We start from the raw sequence: 22,941 nt of genomic DNA, 5'->3' as shown, positions 1-22,941 counted from the left end.
GTGAGCTGGGTTCTCCCTTCTCTTGGACAGATCTCACCCCGAGCCAGAGGCTGGTGGCCTGAGGGCAGGGAGATCCCGGCCTGCCCAAAGAATAGTGCTGGGCCTTCTCCTAGCCGAGCACATGTCTACTGTGAGTAGCCAGGATGGGACCATGGGGAAGGATTTGCCTGTGGACCTGGATCCCACCCTGTTCCCAGGTGGGAAGCGCTGGCCTCCAGCTCTGACGGGAAGCTCTGTGTGAGTGGCTGGGGTCACACCATGGCCACTGGGTTTGTGCTGCTGGCATTTCACCCCAGCCACCCCCTGCAATACAGCCTGTCCTGACAGGCCTCTGGCCTGAGAGCTGATGTAAACTGTCCAGGGAGCCCTGGACCCAGCTCTTCTGTGCGGAGTTACTGCTGCTCCTCGCCATGCTGAGAGTCACCTGGAACCTGCGCCCAGGGCAGTTTGGGTGGGTTGAGCCTGCAGGGGCCCATCCAGACCCAGCTGGGTGTGTGGGGGGGGAGAGTAGGAACTGGGTTAATACCCACCCGGCATAAATGCTCCATGGAGGTCAGTTGATCTTCGAACCTTTCCTGGCCTTGCTGCCCCACTGCCCCCTTTCTAGCTGGGGCCTGTGGCAGGTGCAGGAAGGAGAATCGTGAGGGGCTGTGAGTGCAGCAGCTCCCTGCACTGTGTGAGAGCGTCTCTCCCTGCCTGTGACTGATGGGAAATGTCCAACTGCTACCTGACACCAGCTCCCTGGCTTCTGTCTTGCAGGTTTCCGATCGGAGGGGGAGGAGACTGCGCGTATCTGAACGATGTGAATGGGGTCAGCAGCTGGCTTTTGAAAACGCAATTGATTTTGAAGTTTGCAGGTTTACACCACCAGTTCCTTTTTTTTGCTGTTGCCAGATATTGCTTTGGATAAAAGCATGAATGTTTTAAACTGGTTTTAATTTTCCATTTTTAGTTTTAAGAGCGCTGCACCCGCCAAGGGAGTAGACCCCCTGTTACACTCCTCGTGGGACACCTAGGGCCTGGAACGTAGGAGTAAGAGGAGAAATGTCTGTTCTCTCCCTTCCTGGAGCCCAGTGGGTTTGAAAAGGGCAGGGAGGGGGTCGGTGTGACAGACAGACCAGGTGCCAGGTCATGCCAAAGTCCCCATGTCTCAAGGGGACCCTGAGAAATATACAGCTGGGATCAGGCTGGCTCACCTGTGTGTTAAGATAGGTATTAGCATTATAAGAATGTGTTCAGCCTTTATTGAATGCTTGTGAGCTGCTGCAGCATTAATCTCATTTCTTCTGACCTCTGTATCCCACATTGTTAGGTAATATTGGAACGTTTGTTTTGGGAGCCTCTGTGACTGTGTAAATCACCAGACAGGAGAGTGAATTGAGGCATTTAGGAGTGTGAAGTGCTGATCTCCAGCAGCTCAGAGCACAAGGGAGGAGGTGGGATACAAGAAGGAACTGAATCTTGTTGATGCTGGGGGGCAGGGTTTTCTAGGCATAAGCAAGAGTTCCCCACCTGCTTAGCCTGGGTTAGCCCTAAAGGACAGAGTTTATAATGGACCAGTGATACACAGACTGCGGCTCATGAGCTGCAAGTGACTCTTTAATGTGTCTCCTGCCGCTCTTTGTAGCACATGATATTAAAACACTGATTTCATTGTTAACCAGTCAGGATGCTTTTACTGTGTTATTAGCCACTAAGTTATTTGCTGCGATCATTTATATAAAAACCTAAATATTTCCCCTGCCATTCTGTTTAAATAGGAGAAGTGCTATAGTGAATGAAACAATGAATTCACGCTACTGTAGCTCTTTTGGGTAAGGCTGATCACTAATTTCGCTCCTGAACCACTGAGCTCGGAGCATCACTGCTATAGATGCTTCTGTTACCTTTTGAAACTTTGTAGCTTCGTTGTGTATGTATGCTCACCTGCTTTAGCCTTGTAAATAAATCTTATTTCCTTTTTAATAAAGTGTCCTATAATAAGACTGGCTACACGCGTGGTCTTTGGTGTGACGTCTAAGGTGCAGTTCACCTGGGGTGCCTGGACCTGTGGGACTGGGAGTAACCTGAATACTGTTGTGATTCTGAGTGTGAGAGACCATCTGTCTCTCAAAGGCAGGCTCACCTGGGTTGCGAGACAGATCGGAGAACCCAAGGGGACTGCATGGCTAGGCTGTTAGGATGCCGGGGGAGGTTACCCTGCATGTTTGGTTGGTGAAATCTAGTTCTAGAATTCTCAGCCAGTTTGGATTTGTGCCCTGGTTCCCAGCAGTCTGCCCTGAGGTTGGCGCGCACTCTCTCCAGACACTGCAGACAGCGCTATTGCACGGCCTTGGCTCCAGTTCCCTCCTTGCAGGAGAGAGGAGCTGAGCCTGCCCGGAGATGGAGTTTGGGGGAAAGATGCATGTGACCCAGGGACCCCTTGGTGCCAAGTGGCAGGCAGCACAGAAGGTTTTCCAGGAATCCCCGGGTCTGATCTTTACATCAGTCGTTTTAAACCTTTCCAGATGACTGCACCTCTTTCAGGAGTCTGATTTGTCACCTCACTTAAAAAGCGAAACTCCAGTTTCACCTCACTTAAAAACTACTCGCTTACAAAATCAGACACAAAAAATACAGAAGCGTCACAGCCACTATTACTGAAAAATGATTGACGTTCTCATTGTTACCGTATAATAAAATAAATCAATGGAAATATAAATCTTGTACTTCCATTTCAGTGTATAGGGATAGAGCAGTGTAAACAAGTCACTATCTGAAATTTTAGTTTGTACTGACTTCGCTCGTGCTTTTTATGTAGCGTGTTGTAAACCTAGGTAAATATCTGGATGAGTTGATGTCTCCCCGGGAAGACGTCTGCATACGGCCAGGAGTACATGTTCCCCTGGTGGAGAACCAGTGGTCTACGGAATAGTTCACGAAAGGGGGCATGTGAGGTCTGTATCAAGGGCCAGTAGCCCAATGGTCACCATAATCGGAGCAAGACCTCTGTACGGATACTATATAAGGAGCTGTGTCTCGAGACGGACAATGGTGCCCTTAAGGTCTTGGAGTTAAGGCAGGTCACAGGAGGTGATGTACCCCAGATGCTCCTTTCAGACAGGAGGCAACTGAAGTTAGCAGTTGAATAGCAACAGAATAGCGCTGTCTGGCCATCTGTGTATTGTGTGCCTGCCGTAGGATGTCTCTTTGCCACTGAGCCAGGTGTAAAATTAGAGTGCAAAATCCACAAAAAAGGGAAATCTACAGGAAGAAACTAAGAGCAGGGGGCTGTGTGTGTGTCCATCTGTGGTGTTTAAGCATAAAGACAAAGGATTGGTCTGATCTCTCTCGGTGTGCAGAGACCTACTGGATCCTTCCCCTCGGAGACAAACTGACCGTACGCATGTCTCAAGAAAGAAGGGTCCGAGCCTGCCTGGCTGTGAAGTGCTGCAAGGATTTCGGGTGAGCTGTACTTGGTTAGACAGGAGAATACCTTGTTAGTTCGGTCTAGGCTCTAGAACACATGTTATGACTTTGTTATATGTAACCATTTGTTTCCAACACTTCCACTTGACTCTTGGCTTTGTTGAACTGAGGGGTGATTTCGCTGTGAGCCTATGGCAGCACTGTGTGTTAAGTGGAGCAGTGATCGGAGCTGGACCTGGTAAGCTGGGGCCGAGGATGTTACTGTTCCTTTGGAAAGAGTGAATCTGTGAATCCTGCCAGTGCCCAGGGGACCAGGGACTGTTCGCTCCAGACAGATGCTCAGAGGGCTTGAGGGCAGAGTGGGCCTGTTCCTACCCTGCAGTGACGGCAGGCCCAGCAGCGAGTGCGTGTGGCCAGTGGAGTGGGGGAGCTGACCCCTGGCAGGCATAGACAAGGCTCCCTCAGGCAAAGGGCAGGTGGTGGCGAGGTGCCTCCCAGCCCTGGGTACCCTGGGAAGCATTGCAGGGTATTAACTTACTGCAGGTTTGGGGCAGTTAAAAATGACACCCCAAGGCCCCAGCCCAGTGAGGAGGACCGAGGAGAGGAACTGTGACTGCGCGGGGCACCTGAGTCCCAGCCCCGCCCAGAGTTCTGCTCTGCCTAAAGCCCAGTCCCGCCCCGTGAGTAGGGATTTACCAAATTCATAACCATGAAAAATGCATCACAGCCTGTGAAATCTGGTCTCCCCTGTGACATCTGTCTGGGGGGGCGGGAAATATGTCCCAGTACTGCCCCCCTTACGTCTACCCCGCCTTCAGAGCTGGGCGGCCAAAGAGCAGCAGCTGCTGGGGCGGGGGGTTGGGGAGGGCCAACCTTATGGGTGGGTGACGTGGGCAACTGCCCCGAGCGCGGTGGTCAGGAGGGAGCCCCGCCCCCCGCCAGCTCCAGGCCCTTTTAACCTCTGAGTGCTGGACCCTGGAACGGGGGAGGGGCAGGGCTGGTAGCGTCCCGGGCAGAGGCTCCTACTGTGTGCCAGGCTCTAGCTGCAGGTTCAGGCTGGGCAGGGCAGGAACAGGACTTCGTCCCCTGCATGGGCTGCTCCCAGGGCCAGATCAGAGCCACCGCCAGGAACCTCCCCCAGCAGCAGAAACCTCCCTCCTCCGTGGCTGCCGGCCGGGAGCCCAGTTCTGAAGGTCGCACCACTGCCAGGAGCAGTGCCGAAGTCAGGGTCGCAATACTGTGACACCCCTCCCCCAATAGCCCTGAGAACCCCCCATGACCCTCTTCTGGGATGGGATCCACACAGGGGGTGACATTTCAGATTGAAATAGCTAAAACTGTGAAATTTAAAAGACTTTAAAAAATCTCATGACCATGAAATTTACCAAACTGGATGGGTGAATTTGGAAGGGCCCTACCCAGGAGACTGAACAGGGGGGTACTTCTCATTACAGACACACAAATGTGGATCTTCAGTTGCACTGTTTATATCAGGGCCGCTTCTTTCTGGCAGATCCATTTGAGCTCTGCGGCACACGTCTCAGACAGAACCTGGCTGCCTTTTATCCACCCGCAGCTGTTCCCAGCAGCACAGCCTGAGAAGCTGCAGAGTGAGAGTCCGTGTCACTGTGGGTCCCTGTAACAAGGAAAGGCCCATGGGTGAGTGTTTCCTCCCCCTCACCCTAATGGGAGGCTTGGCTCTGGTGTTGTCCTTCATCTCTAACTTTCCTGTAAAACGAGGCCAATATCTAGATGAGTTGACCTACTCCTCGGAAGACCTCTGTTTACCCCAGGGATACATGTACCCCTGCTTGAGAACCACAGAGTTAGGGGGTCTGGAGCAAGGACCATACGAGGCTGAATCCCATGGGGTCGGTGACCTGGTACTTGTTCATTGGAAGCGCCACCTTGATCTCCTGCATCTCAGCTTTCCTCTAAAAACAAAGTCTGATGGGTGAGAGGAAACCTGCACCGTGTAAGCTGGGTAACAGGACAGCTGCAGGGAGCTGAGGACTTGTCCTGATGAACGGTTAGGGGTGGATTCCCAAAGGGACTTAAGAGGCTAATGGCCACTTCAGGCACCTCTGTCCCTTGGAGTGGGAAGTTCCTTGGAGAATTCCACTGGGTGGGAGACTCAGCTGTGAAGGGAGGGGGCAGGCAGCAGCATCTCATCAACCCAAGATAGGAATAACTGAAGTAATGTTCCTTTTACATGGAGCCTCAGCTCTTTGGAACCTCTGCAAATGCTTTAGCCACGTGTTTAACTCCATCCATAGATTGCAGTGGATCTGCGTAAGTGTTTGCAGGATGGGCGCTCAGGGCAGTCCCTGACGCCAGGGCAAAGTGGATGTGAAGAGCGACTGTCTGGATTTGGGAGCCTGCCTGCACACCAAACTCACTCAGCACTGGGTGCATGACTGGAAGGTGCTGGGCCGAGGAAAATCAGCCCTGGGTGGTTATTTTGAGTAGAAAACCAGAGCCACTTCTGGGGTCTTTCAGCTTCTAATGCCCTTTCCCCTCTGCAGCTGGATTTCAGCGTATGATAAAATCCCTCTCAATGCCAAGTCAGTGCCATAAATCACTGGACTGGGTGCAGGAATCAGTAGGCGACGTTCTCTGGCCTGGGTTAGGCCAGGGCTCAGACTAAATTATTCTTCCCAAAACTTTTAAAAGCTGAGCCCCCTCCTCAAGGCAAAGAAACCAATCGTGCCCCTCACCCATCAGCAATGTGTTAGCGACCCCACCCCCCATTTTCCTGTATACATCTTCAAACCCCACCCTTCCCACCATGGCTAGCCCTTCCCCACGCTTCAGGAGATGCTGGAGTAGATGATCATAACCATCCCCTCTAACCTTAAGACCTGACGGACCCCATCCCGGAGCATCTTAAAAATCACAGTTCCCAGACTCTGGAACAGGGGCTGCTTTGCCAGGCTCACCTTTCTCCCTCTGTCAGGTTAGCCGACGGGGATAATGAGCCTGGAGATCTCATTCCCACTGCTCTGAGTGGTGACCATGTGCACACGACCCAACTCAGCTCTTACTGTATCCCAGGAACGTCTTCATCTTCTGGGATCCTCATGGCAGCAGTGGGATGATTTAACGACTCCCTTAGTCATGGGGCCTTTCTCTCTCTTTTGTTTCAGAGCCAGTGTCCTGGAATCGTCTCACAGTGCGTGGAGTGGTGGCAGTGGTGGGGGTGCTAGTCGCACTATACGAATGTGGGTTTTGGAAAGGTAGAGGGAAAGTGTTTGCCTACTCGCGACTTGTCTTCAGGAAGCTGCTGACTCATTGTTAGCCGACGGCCAAGGATGTTTGGTGAGGTGCCAGCTATGCCCGTTTATACCATCCGTGACTTTAACCGCTAGGACGCACTGTCCCTTCGCGGCGGGCAGCCCGGGCTAGGCTGACGGATGCCCCAAGGTCCTAACCACCCGTGACTTTAACTGCTAGAGCTCAGAGCTCCTTCGCAGTGGGCAGTCAATACTGACTGACGGGTGCCCCAATGGCAGCACTAAGAGCCTCTCCACACCCGTGACTTTAACTGCTAGAGCTCAGAGCTCCTTCGCAGTGGGCAGCCAGGATTGACTGACAGGTGCCCCAAGAGTTTGCCCCGTGGAGGCGGCACAACTCAATGCTAGGCTCTTAGTACTCTCACCTAATGGCCAGGCTTTAGAGCCAAAACGGCTGAGGTTCTTTAATCGTGTTGGCTGCTTTACAGTAAACCAGAGAAAACAAGTCAGGCTTATGCATAAATGGTTACCAAAATTTATTAAGCTAGATTCTAATCATGTGGTTACAAAATTGCTAGTGCCTACTTATTTAAATGTAGAGATGTTACACACACAAACAAGTTACAAAACTGAAGCCACAATCCCAAAGAAAGAAAACAAAGTATAGAGCTCTATTTCAAAATATGTGTACACTAAAAATAGGAGATCAGGTGTGGGTGCTTCTTACCCTCCTTGCATCTCTCGATTCCAGCGCTGCCAAGCCAGGATCGGTCACTCAATTCCGCGGAAAGACGAATAAGGGACAAGGCGTAGGGACCCTCTTAGCTGCAGAAGCCTTGGGAGGCTGTCACTTATCTGACCAGCAGATAGATAGTGAAAGCACTCAAAAATCATGGTGCTGTAGGTCCCCTACTTATACCTCTGTACTCCTTTATTCTCTTTCTCCTTTCTTATGCCAAATTGAGGCTGGTCTGTCGGGGTGACGCCAGCTTTTGCAAGAGTAGTTTACACTTGCAAAGGAGAGAAACAATAAGTTTCGACTACTGGACATTTCTTTTATCAGGGTAAATATTTTCCCACCTAGGATGTTGGTGTGTGTGCATCACGCTATTTAGTTGGGGCTAAGAGCCATGTCTGTCACAGGGCCTCTGCCTGCTGTGAGCTTAATCGTTGTATCTGTTCCCAGAGGCACATTGTAGCAGCACACCTGTCCGCAGGATTCACAGGAATCTGAGCTCCCCACAGTGTGTGACAGGGACAGGGCCCAGGCCCAGGGAACCAGAAACAGGAATCGAGACCCAGCCCTGGAGAATGGTGAAGGAGACCTGCTCATGGAGGACAGACGCTTGATCCAGGAACCCAGAGGAAGGGATCCATTAGGTGGGGACACGGATGTGGCCCAGGAAACTGGAGTAGCATTGCCAATCCTCCCGGATGACCGGGAGTCTGCAGGAATTAAGGATTAATTTAATTCAGGCCTGGGTGTTTCTCTGTGTAATGTGACCTCAGTGCTCCTGATGAGAGCCATTGTTTGTAAATGGAGAAATCCAAAATGTTTTTTTTTAAACGGGAACTTTTTTCAAATGATCAATGTAATCCCAAGTGGCATTTCTAGTTAAAAGGTTGCATTGTCAGTGTAAAACCATTTTGAACCAGCTCTATTACTGTATAACAAGATGAGTTCATTTTTCATGCTGCATTGTTTGGGCCAAGTTCCAAATGGTATTTCAGCTTTTGCACCGCTCTTCTCTTCTTGCGTCTGCCCCTCTCATAAGCTGTGGCCTTAATCTCAGCCCTGGAAACCATTACGTGCATGTTTAACTTTAATGACTGCTGTGAATAATTCCATTTCAATGGGACAACTCTGAGGTTGAGTTTACGCTACGGCCCTATATCGGTGTAACTACGTCATATATTTAATTTTCTTTCTTTTATATGTGAAAGTTATTGAGAGGTGAAGAGCAGGTAAAATACATGAACAGGTTCGGACAGTCCAAGTTTGTCAGTGCAAAGTGACAGCAGAGATGAGGTATCTGCTAGTTTTCCATAAGTCTCTCAGGGTTTCCCAGGATAACTTTGGGGATCTCTGTCTTGCATCGGAAATGTTCCCTGAAAGTGTCCAAACAGCTCAGAGATACAGAACCATTCCCTGGATCCATTCTTATAGCTGTCTTCTCCGGAAAGCAGTCTGGCAAGTGTTCCTGTCAGCTCATTGCTAGGTTATCTGCCAAAACATTAGAGTTTTCAGGTGCCTAAGTAGCCCTTTGAATCATGGTGAAATTATTCTCCCGGTCACCACCAAAATTGGAAATGGTGCCCCTGAGTGCACAGTACCCTACCGTGCTCCCCTGTAGGAGCTGCATTAACAGGCAACTCTGCAAGTTCTCTGCATGCCTCTGCAAGTGACCCCCACGCCTCTCCATTTCCTGGGCCACATGGATCCTGTCCCCATGCTGGCGGCTAATCCAGAAAAAGGGGGAAAGAGCTCACCACTGCGACCACCTGAGGGATGTGTTGGGGTGAGATCAGCTGGTCAAAGCAGGCAATAGGGACAGAATCGGAGACTTGAAGCTCCTAGAGTGACCTCTGACCATTCCAGACCTGCCCTTCAATCAGACACAGTGATTCTAAAGTTTATGTGATAGTAACTAGACCCATTTTAAACCCTTAATCACACAAGACAAAGCCCGTAGGATTCATCATGAACTATTTATTTCTCCTCCCCTGGATTTCTGCAGCCACCAGCCACCTTGGAGCTTTACCTTGTCTCTCCCAGGCTGGGCTCACTTGATGGCAGGAGCTCAGCGGAGGGTCCAGCTTTGCTCTTTCGCTTCCATTCTTCACCTCTTTGGGTGGCTGCATTTGCAGCTGAGCAGCCTGATGGAAACACTGAGTCCTCTGTCTCGGCAGGAAGGCCCAGCCGCGAAAGCCAAAGACTCCCTGAACTCTCAGGAGTGGAGGCTTGGCCCATAGGGTAGGGTTACCATATTTGAACTTTCAAAAAAGAGGACACTCCGGGGGGTGGGAGGGGGGAGTTGTAGCCCTGCCCCCTATCTACTCTCTCCCATTTCCTGCCCCATGACTGCCCCCCCGGAGAACTGTTAACCCCTCCAACTCCTGCTGCTCCTTGTCCCCTGATCGCCACCCCCTCTGGACCCCGCCCTCTGTCTAAGCCTTCCTTCTCCCTGTCTCCAATTACCTCCTCCTTAGACCCCCCCACCCTAACTGCCCCCCTAGAACTTCCCCCCCGTACCTGTCCCCTGACTGCCCCGCCCCCTATCTGCACCCCCGTCCCCTGACAGACCCCCAGGTCTCCCACACCTATCCAACCACTACCTGTCCCCTGACTGCCCCCGCAGAACCCCCAACCCATCTAACCCCCCCTGCTCCCTGTCCCTTGTCTCCCCCGACTCCTCTCCATATGCCCACCCCCTGACAGGCTCTCCCCAGAACAACTGACCCATCCAACCCCTCCTGCTCCCTGTCCCCTGACTGTCCCTTGGGACCCCATGCCCCTTCTCCAGTCCCCCGGCCCCCGTACCCTGCTGCTCAGAGCAGTGTGTCTGGGGTGCGGAGCCAGACACAGTGCCGCGCTCCCCCACAGAGCGCACAGCTCCCCACCCCCTGCCCCCAAAGCGCTGCATTGGGAGGGAAATCCCGGCCCTCTGGAGAGTTTTACAAATTCCTCCCGGAGGGCGATTTAAAACCCAAAAAGCCGGACATGTCTGGGAAAATCCGGACGCATGGTAACCCGACCACAGGCGACTCCAGGATCTGCAGCTGCTGCCACCTCTATGGTGATTCCTCCAACTCATCACCAACCAGCTCTTCCCCATTCTGCCACCCGGCCCCACGGTCTGATCGTGCAGGAGAACAGAAACCCTTTGGGACAGCAGGAGAGTCTCCTCAATGCCGCACTCTTTGCATGGCTTCTCACGGTCACCGGGAAACACGACTACCCTGCCCCCAGGAGTCTCTCAAGGAGCTGCCGGCGCAGTCACTGGGCACCCACTCGTAATGGTCTCGGGCAGTGGCATTGCAGAGGGAGCTGAGCAGACCGTCCCTTCTGTGACTTCCTAAATTGCTGCCAGGACTGATTCTCCTCTGCACTAGGGAGAGTCCCAGAGGAAAAGCAGCTGTGGTGGGGGAGGGGGCAAGACAAGCTCTTCCCCAAGCCCTTGACTAGCAGGCAAGCAGGACTCTGGGAGCCAGGGATCGGTGTGTCTTGCTGGGAGAGCAGAGCTGGAGAGCAGAAAAGGGCACTGGAGGAATTGTAGAAAAGTCAGTGTCATGGCCGAGTCATGGGCAGCCAGATCTAGTGGTCAGAGGCAGAGTCCACACTCACAAGACAGGAGTCGAGAGTCAGCTGGGTCAGGACGCTGGAAGAGCAGAAGCAAAAGACCAAATTGTGTTCAGCACCTCAAGTCAGATGAGTCACCCCAAGTCCGGATGCCAGGAAATCAAGCCAGGGGAGCGGGAGCAGGAACAGCCAACACACGGTCCAGAGGGGGCAGGTGGGAGCTCGGGTGTTCAGGCAGCTTCTTGTTCCTGCTGCTGGTTTAAGGAGGTCCTGGGGGCCGATTAGCTGCTCTGGGACTCTGCCAACAGAGCCTCAAACTGCATCTGGACTTCGTCAGTCCTAGGTAAGCAGTTTTTCGTAGGCTTCCAGGTGGCGTGCTGGAGGGTGGCTGCTCCCAGGAACCCTGCAGACCTGGGTTAATGAGGTCATGACAGTGAGTGATCTCTCCCCGCTCAAACCTCCTGCACGAAACAGTCTCCAGGGTCCCGGACGCATCCTCTGAGAATAAAAAAACACAGTCATGAGGACAAATAGGCTATGGAACAGGAGCCCCCTCTTCGTTGTAACAGCCCCAAGTGCCCAGAAGAGTGGACGGTTCTTACCTCCAGGAGATGCCTGGGATCTTCCATCTAAGCCTCACTGGGACCCCTGTTGCTTGGTCTGACAGGATGAGATCATCTGTCATAGAATCATAGAATATCAGGGTTGGAAGGGACCTCAGGAGGTCATCTAGTCCAACCCCCTGCTCAAAAGCCGGACTCATACCCAATTATATCATCCCACTGACCTTAAAAACTTCTCAGGAAGGAGATTCCACCACCTCCCTAGGCAACGCATTCCAGTGTTTCACCACTCTCCTCGTGAAAAAGTTTTTCCTAATATCCAACCTAAACTTCCCCCACTGCAACTTGAGACCATTACTCCTTGTCCTGTCCTCTTCCACCACTGAGAATAGTCTAGAACCATCCTCTCTGGAACTACCTCTCAGGTAGTTGAAAGCAGCTATCAAATCCCCCCTCATTCTTCTCTTCTGCAGACTAAACAATCCCAGTTCCCTCAGCCTCTCCTCATAAGACATGTGCTCCAGACCCCTAATAATTTTTGTTGCCCTTCGCTGGACTCTCTCCAATTTATCCACATCCTTCTTGTAGTGTGGGGCCCAAAACTGGACACAGTACTCCAGATGAGGCCTCACCAATGTCGAATAGAGGGGGACGATCACGTCCCTCGATCTGCTCGCTATGCCCCTACTTATACATCCCAAAATGCCATTGGCCTTCTTGGCAAGAAGGGCACATTGCTGGCTCATATCCACCTTCTTGTCCACTGTCACCCCTAGGTCCTTTTCCGCAGAACTGCTGCCTAGCCATTCGGTCCCTAGTCTGTAGCTGTGCATTGGGTTCTTCCGTCCTACGTGCAGGACCCTACACTTATCCTTATTGAACCTCATCAGATTTCTTTTGGCCCAATCCTCCAATTTGTCTAGGTCCCTCTGTATCCTATCCCTGCCCTCCAGCGTATCTACCACTCCTCTTAGTTTAGTATCATCCTCATATTTGCTGAGAGTGCAAACCACACCATACTCCAGATCATTTTTGAAGATATTGAACAAAACCGGTCCCAGGACCGACCCCTGGGGCACTCCACTTGACACCGGCTGCCAACTAGACATGGAGCCATTGATCACTACCTGTTGAGCCCGACAATCTAGCCAACTTTCTACCCACATTATAGTGCATTCATCCAGCCCATACTTCCTTAACTTGCTGACAAGAATACTGTGGGAGACCGTGCCAAAAGCTTTGCTAAAGTCAGGATACAATACATCCACTGCTTTCCCTTTATCCACAGAACCAGTAATCTCATCATAAAAGGCGATTAGATTAGTCAGGCATGACCTTCCCTTGGTGAATCCATGCTGACTGTTCCTGATCACTTTCCTCTCATGTAAGTGCTTCAGGATTGATTCTTTGAGGACCTGCTCCATGATTTTTCCGGGGACTGAAGTGAGGCTTACTGGCCTGTAGTTCCCAGGATCCTCCTTCTTCCCTTTTTTAAAGATTGGCACTACATTAGCCTTTTTCCAGTCATCCGGGACTTCCCCCGTTCTCCACAAGTTTTCAAAGATAATGGCCAATGGCTCTGCAATCACAGCCGCCAGTTACTTTAGCACTCTCGGATGCAACTCATCCAGCCCCATGGACTTGTGCACGTCCAGTTTTTCTAAATAGTCCCTAACCACCTCTTTCTCCACAGAGGGCTGGCCATCTCTTCCCCATGTTGTGATGCCCAGCACAGCAGTCTGGGAGCTGACCTTGTTCGTGAAGACAGAGGCAAAAAAAGCATTGAGTACATTAGCTTTTTCCACATCCTCCATCACTAGGTTGCCTCCCTCATTCATAAAGGGGCCCACACTTTCCTTGGCTTTCTTCTTGTTGCCAACATACCTGAAGAAACCCTTCTTGTTACTCTTAACATCTCTCGCTAGCTGCAGCTCCAGGTGCAATTTGGCCCTCCTAATTTCATTCCTACATGGCCGAGCAATATTTTTATACTCTTCCCTGGTCATATGTCCAACCTTCTACTTCTTGTAAGCTTCTTTTTTATGCTTAAGATATGCTAGGATTTCACCGTTAAGCCAAGCTGGTCGCCTGCCATACTTACTATTCTTTCGACACATCGGGATGGTTTGTCTCTGTAACCTCAACAGGGATTCCTTGAAATACAGCCAGCTCTCCTGGACTCCTTTCCCCTTCATGTTAGTCCCCACTGCTCCCTGCGCTGGGCTGGCTGCAGCACACATCTGTGTAAGAGGCTGGGCCAGAGAGGTGTTACAGTCAGGGTCCAGGCAGCCCAGAAGGAGAACAGAGGGTCTGAAACCAGAAGACGAAGCAATCAAATCCGCGGATTCGACAGAGAAGTTTTGTACCCTACAGGGACATCAAAGAAGATCTGTTAGGAAAGCTGAGATGTTAGTCTGGAAACAGCTAAGGCAAACATTGTGACTTGTTAAGGTTCAGTTTAAGTCACTACAAAGTGTGTTGTGTTTTCTTTGTCTGCTTGAAATTTGTCTCTTTCTCTTGCTTAGTTTCACTTAAATCTCTTCTTTGTTACTGTGCTTCCCAAAGCACCTCAGCGTTGTGTGTTTGAGTGAAGTGTGAGTCTCCAGCCTACCCAACAGGCTGAGCTGTGCCCTGTCTCTCTGAAGGTAGCGAAAAATTTCTGAGCGGTGCTGGGCCCAGAGTTCAAGGGCAGTTCACCAGACATCTCCTGTGAAGCCCAAAGAGACCAAAGGAGCAGGAGAGATTCAGGCCCCACTGATCCATGGGAACTTCCCACAGAAGAGGCTACACAGGGCTCCAGACACAGCCAGCAGGATCCCTCCCACAAGCTGGGCCATGTCCTTCCCCTCCCAGCCCCACAGCTTCCTCCCCACCCCAGCCTCAGGAACCCCTCCCACCTCCCTGCTCTCCCCACCCACTCTCCAATACCAGGCTGTTTCCAGAATGGAAGCAGGTGCGTACCAGAGTTCACTCACCACTAGATGCTGGCCAGGCCTCGTGTCACTGCTTTCTAGCTGGGCTAGCAACCCCGCTGATACTCACTCTTGCAGTTTGTTGGCTGAGAACTCAGCCCTCCAACCAGGTGACTGGCCTTTACTCCACTCCTTCCTGGGTCGTGCTCCTTCCAAACAAAGTCCAAAAATGTCTTGAACAGAAACAAGGCCTTCCACCCTCGTGGGGAGTTCTTCCTCCACCTGATTTTGGCTCGGCCTGCCCTTCTTGGGTTTCCATGGTCTTCTGTGTCCCCTTCTTTAGGGACGGTGAGAGAACCCAGTCCTACGCTGGACTCCAGGTTTTGACCCAAGGCCGTCGACTGAACAGCTCGCTCTGCTTCTGTACTTTTGATGCTGTTTTCCCTTGTTTCCTCTCAGGTGGGGCTCACTTGGTCATCAATTTGGCCTAGCCTCAGGCTAGGAAGCCATAGGCCAAGCCACCCTGTTAGATACCCTCCTCCTTCAAATCCGGTCCAGCCTGGCTGACAGGTTTGCTGAGGGGATGGTGAAACCCCATTGCTGATCAGAAGGAGGTCAGAGTCTGTTCTCTAGGAGCTGAAGGTCCGTTTGTCCTGCTGCGGGAAGTGGAGCTGGAGAGCGGAGAAGTTAGGTGAAAGAGACTGCATGATGAAGTTGGAGACTGAGGGATGGGAGCCTCCTCCCAGAAACACTCCCAGGAGAACAGGTTTGAGGAGTTCTCTGGGGAGTCGCTTGCTAGGAAAAAAACAAGGGTGGCACATTGATGGAGATGTCTCTGTCCCAGGGATGGGGGAAGCTCCCAGCCAGGCTATGCAGAAGGGATCCCATTTCTCCCCCAAGAAACCCAGATGCCCAAAGAAGTCAATGGCTCTTACCTCCATGAGGGAGTGGGTCTTCCCTCTCAGCCTCTTTGAGAACTACCACTGCTTGGTTTCCTCGGACAAGGGACCTGCCCCCACTGCTCCCTGAGGTGGTTCAGCTTCTGACTGCAGCCATCTGGGAGGCTGTCACACACCCCATGGCCTAGAAGACATGGGGGGAGGAGGCTCCTCTTCATGTCAGACTCTGAGAGCCCAAAGAAGAATAAAGGGCAGGAGATGAAGCTAGCCCTGAGCCTCTGTCCCATCCTCACCTCCTCAAATGTGGAGCTTCCTGAGCTTCAGTTGGGCAGACAGTCTGTCGCCCTGACACAAAGGTCCTTCTGCGCCATATGGGGCAGGAAGATCTCTGCCTGGGAGCACGGGGAATGGGATGGGGGTGAGATCAAGGAAAGAGGGGAAGGGTATGGGTGGGAGGGAAAGAGCTCCTGCCCCAGATGAAGGAATTTGGGGGGCCAAGGGAAGGACCCGGCTCCACAGAGAGGGCAGAGAATTTCTGTGAGTGCCAGGGGCCTCCATTTCCGCTTCCACTAGCCCCGCATTTACAGTGAGACAGAGCAGTACCTGTAGCAGGGAGCGGGACTTGCTGAACAGGGAGGGGAACCTTTAAGAGCATCAGATGAGCCACAGCCCTTGCAGCGCCTCGGGCATCTGGTGCAAATGCCTGATGATGTGAAGCTGGCCCATGACCTTGGCTGTGACATCCTCGTGCTGCAGGGGAACGAGAACATGTCAGACACTGAGACACTCCCCAGGAATCAGGGAGGATTAAGGGCACCTGGAATTAGCACCATCATTTCCACCCAGCAGCTGCTCATATCTGAGTGGTGGATTCACCCTCCCGACCCCCAGGATGGAGGCTTGCTGTCCTCTCTAGTGACCTCCAGTGACAACCTCCCTCCTTGTCGGGTGAGCTCCTTCCACCTCCCCATCAGTGCCCCTGACAGCTGTTCCACCTCCAACCCACCTGGGGACACCGCTCAAGTTCATAGAACCCTCTCCTCCACCCCTACCTCCATCCCCACCCAGGTAGGGCAGGGCGGGGGCTCTAGCAGGGTGGCGGGGGGTAGGAGGGATTCTGGAAGCAGTGAAGTGGGATGGGGAGAGGTTGAGACCTTTCCCCAAGTCACCGCAGTGACAAAAGCTGAAGCCACAGGATGGCAGCCCTGGTGAACGAGGCAGGTCAGCAGCCCCTGCTGACTGAATCCTCCCAATCTCTCGAGAGCGGGTCCAGCCCGACCAGCAGCAAGACCAGCTTCCCACGCCCATGTGCCTCAGCCCTTCTTGCTCGGTCGCCAGCACCAGTCAGTCCTTGGCCTCCCAGGCTGCCAGGGATGGGAGCAACTCTCGATGGTGGCTCGGGTGACATGGACACTAGGCTATGGGGAAATGGGGGCAGCTCTGTGGGGCAGGAAAGGTTCCCAGAGGGCTCTCTGGCCCAGATAGCAGAGCACCACATCCTAAGAAGAGAAGTCCATGAAGTCCAGAAGTCCCCACTAGGCTCCTTGCCACCAGGCCAGCGAATGGCGATAGTATGGGAATGAGGCCCTGGCCCCCACCCCAAGCTCCTGAGTCAATTGCAGCTGCTTACCGTGACCCCCATCAGTTGCTGGGCTTCCCCCAGGAGGGAGTAGACGAGCACCAGCCCAGCCTGGCTGACACGTAGCACGGGGTCGTGGATGGCCAGAACTGCTGTCTGAAGGAAGGATCTTTTCTTACCGATGGAGAAGAATTTTCCAAAGACCTAAAACCAAGAGGACACAAGGCTCGAGCAGATTGGCCAGAGCCAGCCTCCAAGTCCTGGCGGTACAATGGCGTCTAGTGCCCCAAAGGGCGGGGAAGAGAGCTGCTGTGGCCAAGGCACTTCATTCCCCAGGAGGCTTTCAGGGTCCCAGGGCTCAGGGAAGCCCCTTTATTAAAAGGTCACAGATGCTGAGAGACCAAAGCCTCCACTGGCTCTTTTGGGAGGGCAATTTCTGGCAGGGGCCAGGATAGGCTGGAAATGGATCTCTAATGTGTGTGAGCAGGCCCACTCTGCTGTGCAGGGCACAGAGATGACAGGGGACCCTGTGTTGCTTCCAGCAGAGAGATCTCCTGCACCTCAGCGGCTAGAGGAGAGTGTGTGTGTGTTGTGGGGTGCGAGGGGGTTGGAGCTGACAGACCAAAGGTCTCTTCACCCCAGCTTAGTGATTTCTCTCATTGCTGGGAATGGCCTCTGTATCTCCTTCGTTTCTTCAAGGGGAATCCAACCTGCAGCTTCACAAGGACCAGGAGACTCATGGCCCAGTCCCCATCCCAGACGCTCCTCGGAGACTTGTCTTCCACTGCAGCAATTCAGCTTGTGGGAGGCAGGACAAACTCACACAGTATCTCTCACGGGGCATCTGTGGAGCAGCGTTCTGTCGATGCCCTTGTCGATCCAGGAGCCACTCCAAGGCCTCCTCTGTGATGTTGTGGCAATCACCCATTTCACCTTTGACTCCAGGCTGGGGGCACTGTGTTACGGTGTGTTCGAAGGTTTGGATATTCTCACCACAGTTGTGAGACGGGGCGGGGGGGTGTCTTTGATTTTCTACTTGTGCAGCAAGTAGCTGCAACTTGGGTCAGTCACAATGTGCTTCTTTGGAACAGTGGCTGAGGTCCAGATACTCTGCCATTCCCTGGCCAGGGCTGGAGACATGAGGGGGGCACATGTGGTCCATATTGGCTCTGGAGCTCACTATGTCCCCTACCCAGTTCCCAGATTGGGGCATTCTGCTTCCTGACCGGCAATGGAATTGGGCAAAGCCCACCTCCTTTCTCTGCTTCTACAGGGTGCAGGGAATTAAACAAGGGTCTGATCAAGCAATCGTGACTGACTGACTCAGAGCTCTCCTCTCAGACACTTGGGGATCAGCCAGGGGGACAAGGAACAGAGAGACACCCAGAGCCATAATCCTATATTAACTCACCCACCCGGGGATCTTCCTTATGCCATGGAGCAATGCAGCCATGTAAGACACTCAAATCATGGCAACTAGCGAGGTTCCAATGTGGGACCTTTAGCACCAGCCTGTCCCACTGGTTGCTGGATGAGGAACTCTGAGCTGGAAATAAAGAGTGGGCTCTTTTCCTGTCTCCAGGAGGCATCCACTGAAGGGAAACCAGCCAGTCACACCCCATGAGCTGTGTCATGCCCTGGCACAGTGCCCTTACCTCCCCCACTCTGGCTGTATTCTTGTAGCCCAAGAGCCTTCTGTCCTGGTGCCAGTCATAGCACCAGAGATCTTCCGCGTCATGTATGGTCAGGCCTGGAAGAGAGAGAGAGAGAGAGAGACTTTTCTCCTCATTCTGGTTGCAGTTTCTGTGTCCTTCCAATCCCATTGGTGGCTCCACAGTGGAGTGGAGAAGAACAGAGGCAGAGAGAGACTTGTCCTCCAGCTGGGGTCAGTCGGAGAGAAATGGTCTGGGGTCCCATTATCCACCTGTGGTCACTCTCAGTCCCCTTTTGGGTTCCGTGCCCCAACTGGGTTCCTTACCCCTCTGTTGGAGCAGCAGTTGGTAGAGCCGGTAAGTCCCCTCCCTGGCCTGCCGGCTGATGTCCTTGTCTGGATCGCTGACAAATAGAGCCAGCTGGGCCACATGGTGACCCATCCTAGGGAACTCGGCTGAGATCTAATGGAAGGGAGAGGAGAGGGGACTCCATCAGCATTTTCCTGTCAGCTCCCCTGGGCCAGAGGGCTCCTTCCCCTTGGCTCCTCTGCAGGAGATGCTGGGGGAGAGGAGCTTGAGATCAACCCTTCATTTGCTCTGCTGCCAAGGGAGCCCGGAGCTGCTTTGGGATGCCAAGCAGGGGTGGAGCATGGGCTCCTTAAAGGCCCAGGGACAACACTGAACCAGGACAAGAAGAACTTGACTCAAGCCGAGCTCAGTCCCTGCTCTGACTCTGCCTCCCCATAAAGAACCCTCCTAAGCCACAGCCCCGGCAGCAGCAGCAGATCCTGCAGCCCGCTGGAGCCAGCCCGCCTCCTCCTGGAGCCAGCAAGCTGGGGTCGGAGGTCACTTACGTCAAACTCAGGGAGGGAGACTGTGTATCTCAGCAGGGCTGTGCTGCTCCTGATGGCCCTGGCTCGCTCCTGCGACACCCTGGACATGACCCACAAGTTGATATCCTGTGGGGAAAGGAGGCAGGTCAGACTCAGTGGCCAGGTGCACCTGCTTTGCAAATGAGCCCCCCACGCCCCCAGCCCCAGGGGCCTGAGACATTCTGCGCAGGGGGGAATAGCTGAGGCCTTGATGGCAGAGCTTTAGAAGGGGATTCTTTCCCCCAGGACGCAGCTTGTACCCTGCAGGTCACAACTTGTCAGTGTCTCTCTAGATTGGGACAATGTTCAGGGTCGGGGCTGGTCCCATCCTCCCAGAACTCCTGATTCCTGAACAGTTCACCAGAAAGGAGACTGAACCCTCGGCCCTTCCCTGCTACGAAAATCCTTGCGGGGATGTAGGGAGTGACTGAGAACACAATCCCCCCAGGAATTTCAGAGCAGATCAGAGGGAAGGGCTGATTCCCTGGGATCCTCCTGTTTCTCTAGGAAGGAGCGTGTGCCTCTTCTCTGAGAACCATCTCCCAAATCTCATGGGGTGTGTGTGTTGGAGGGGTGGGGGAAGGGTGGGTTTTCAGACTCTCACTCCCCAAGATAGCCAGGAGCCCTGTGGTTAGTGCTCAGCAGAACTAGGCAGAGCTCTGGCTTCAAGTCCCAGCTCCTTCCTCTGTCCCTCAAGAAGGAAGGACCTGACACTGCATTGCACTGACCTCCCCAACCAAGGATGGCCCACTGGGGACCCAGCTGGGAGGATAGAGTAGAAAATGGATCTTCCAGTCTCTTCTTACCAGTCCCCCAAAGAGTTCAGGTGAAATGGGGCTCACCTCCAAGATGAAGTGGAGCCTGTCTGTGTCTGGGGACTCTGCCAGCAGGTTCCCCAGCATGGCATCCAGGACCTCTGGGATGACTTTGTGCAGAGCCTGCAAAGCATGGGTCAGAGTTAGGGAACCTGAGTCTACACCTGCCACAGGATGGGAAGAGGGGTCTCTGGGAAGCATTGGGGAGACTCCCAAAAACACATCTCCTGGCCTCTCTCCTTCACATCACACGGCAGGCAATTTACAAGAATTGATGACCCCTGGACCTTTGATCCATGAGCTTAGCAGGTCTCTGCAGAGGGCCTTGTAGGCAGAAGAGTATGAAACAGCCAAGTTGCTATGGATGGAAGCTGGGCTTTTGGGCAAAACACGGCTTATGAAAGAAAGAAAGAAAGAAAGAAAGAAAGAAAGAAAGAAAGAAAGAAAGAAAGAAAGAAAGAAAGAAAGAAAGAAATTCTCCAGGGAGGGGTAATCTCTTCACTGCTGGAGGGAAGGATCCAACCCTGCAGCTTGTTCCATCTCCGCTACCCCACCCCTAAATCTGGAGCTCCAGTGAATCAAGGGAGCAGGGACCAAGGACCACTCTGGAAAAGTAAGAGGATGGAGGAGGAGGAGGTACCTGGATGTCGGTGGTGTCCTTCTCCGTGCCCAGGGTGAAGACGGAGTGAAGAGCAGCTCGCAAGAGGTGGGTCTCTAGGGCTGGCTCCAGGGCAGGTTTCATGGTGCTGGCAAGAGAGAGGAGCTGGTATTGGACTGTGCAGTACGGGGGTGGGACTGTCGCCAACACGGACACCAACCCACAGGGATAGAGGCACAGGCTGGCGAGAATGAAAACTGAGGCACTTAGCTAGGGAATGACAAGGCCAAGGCGTCCTAGACAGACAGTGGCAGGACAGGAATAGCTCCTATTCCCTGGAGCCTGCTGCCCATCCTGTATCTGAGCCCGGGAGTAACCCCCTCCCCAAGGCCCCTGTCATGTTATGGGAGTGAAAAGAAGAGCCCTGCCAGGAGAGAGTGAACCTTCCCACCCCACCATCTCTGCCAGAGGCGCCACTCTTGGGAGGTGACCTGGGCGGACAGTGACGGTGATTCCCAGCCTTGGGCCTGAGCAGCACTGGGGTGAGGGGAGCCGGCGGGATGGGGGGGTGGGGCTGTCTCGGTACCAGAGGTTGCCCACTGCAGCCAGGGAGTGGGCGAGGACGGCGCTGGGTGACGAGTCCTCGGGAAGCTCCTCGATGAGCTCCTGTGAGACGCGAAGAAGACAAAGGAGCGTGTAAGATTCAGGCCCGACTGACACCTCCCAGTGAGGAGATGACACAGCCAGTGCCCCACATGGCCAGCAGGATCCCCCACAACCTCCCGCTCCCCCGATTCCTTCCTGCCCTCAGACTTGTCCCCCTTCCCGGATTCCTGCCCAGCTCACTCCCAATCCCCTTCTCTCCTCCTCCCTGTCAAAACTGCCCCCATTCAGCCCCACCCCAATGACCGAGCTGGGACCATGTGATTGGCCCCCACTCTCCTTGGCCCCCACTCTCAGCTGCCCTCCAGCCCCACAATTCCCCCCCTGCCCACTACTGACCAATCTCACAATTTTTCCCTTCTCTTTTCCCAAGTCTTGAGCCCCAGCAATCCCTGCCCTCTGCTGCCCCCTCCCACACCACCCAGCCCCCACCCATTAGCCCGGCCATACCCCTGCCAATCCCATGGCTCTCTCCTCCCTCCAGCTGCCGTATGGCGTGTCTCACTCACCACGATCCTCTTCACCACAGCCGCCTTGCAGTAGCGCGGCTCCAGCGTGTCCTCCCCTCTCTCCCTTGCAGCCATACATGCGGGGTAGATGGCCTGAAGGAACAGGAGCTGCTGCCCCTCATCCTGGACCCACCAGGAGTGGGGTATAGCGAGAGAGAACCTGTTAGCGAGGGACCTTCCTGCCCCACCCACACCAGCTCCAGGGCTCAGGCCTCAATGGGGGATTGTGGGGACCCGCCTATTGTCCAAATCCCCCACCACTCCCACGCAAGCAGGATCAGGAACTGGGACAGTGCCTGTGGGGGGAGACGACCTCGGCTATTTGGGGACAAACACCCCCATCTTGGGGGTCCCACATCATGGATGTAAAAGGGCCCCATTAGGGGTGGTGGATCAGGAGGGACAAGACCCTCGGCGCGGGAGGGATGCTGGGAAGAGACAGGGCAATCTTGGTTCCAGCCCAGGTGGGGAACATTTGTACCTTATCTGTGCACTGGAGCTGCTCTCGGATGATCTTGAGATCAGCTTCATCTTTGGCCATGTCCACCCCTTTCTCCTGCTCCGAATCCAGGGGGGTCCCTGCACCAGGGAGGGAAGGACAGGGGCGTGGTGGGCAGAGCAGGATTCAAGACCCCCCTTCCCACCTCAGGCACCCAGGGCAGATCGGGCCCCAAACCTCCCTCTCAGGGATGCCTTCAGCCCCCAACAGCTGCCGAAGCCCAGAGCAGAACCCCCGCTCCACTGGCCAGGACTCCAGGGGAGGTGCCTGTTCCCCCCGCCCGGAGCAGCAAGGACCAACTGGCAGCAGCTCTTCACGCCCCCACCCCCAGGTCCCCGTGCGGAAGGGGCAGCTGTGTGACGGCTGCTGCTGTCCGTGGGGTTCGCGGGGCTCAGGCCAGACACCTGGGCTGGGGACCCCCCCCCGTATCCCTGCGAGA

At 53.8% G+C, this 22,941-nt stretch overlaps 1 pseudogene across 1 annotated transcript in view; it reads left to right on the top strand.

Annotated features, from left to right (window-relative positions):
* Positions 1–22,941, top strand: part of LOC311531267 (C-type lectin domain family 2 member D-like) — a 193,174-nt pseudogene that overhangs the window by 7,009 nt on the left and 163,224 nt on the right. The window contains exon 5 of the transcript in view: positions 760–802. The product of the transcript in view is annotated as a C-type lectin domain family 2 member D-like (transcript). The remainder of the gene's footprint in view (positions 1–759; positions 803–22,941) is intronic.

This window comes from Lepidochelys olivacea (genome assembly GCF_965140295.1).
Source record: "Lepidochelys olivacea isolate rLepOli2 genome assembly, chromosome: 14".
Classification (NCBI taxonomy): domain Eukaryota; kingdom Metazoa; phylum Chordata; order Testudines; family Cheloniidae; genus Lepidochelys; species Lepidochelys olivacea.
Note: the sequence above shows the minus strand (reverse complement) of the source record. Positions and strands in the feature narration are given on the sequence as shown.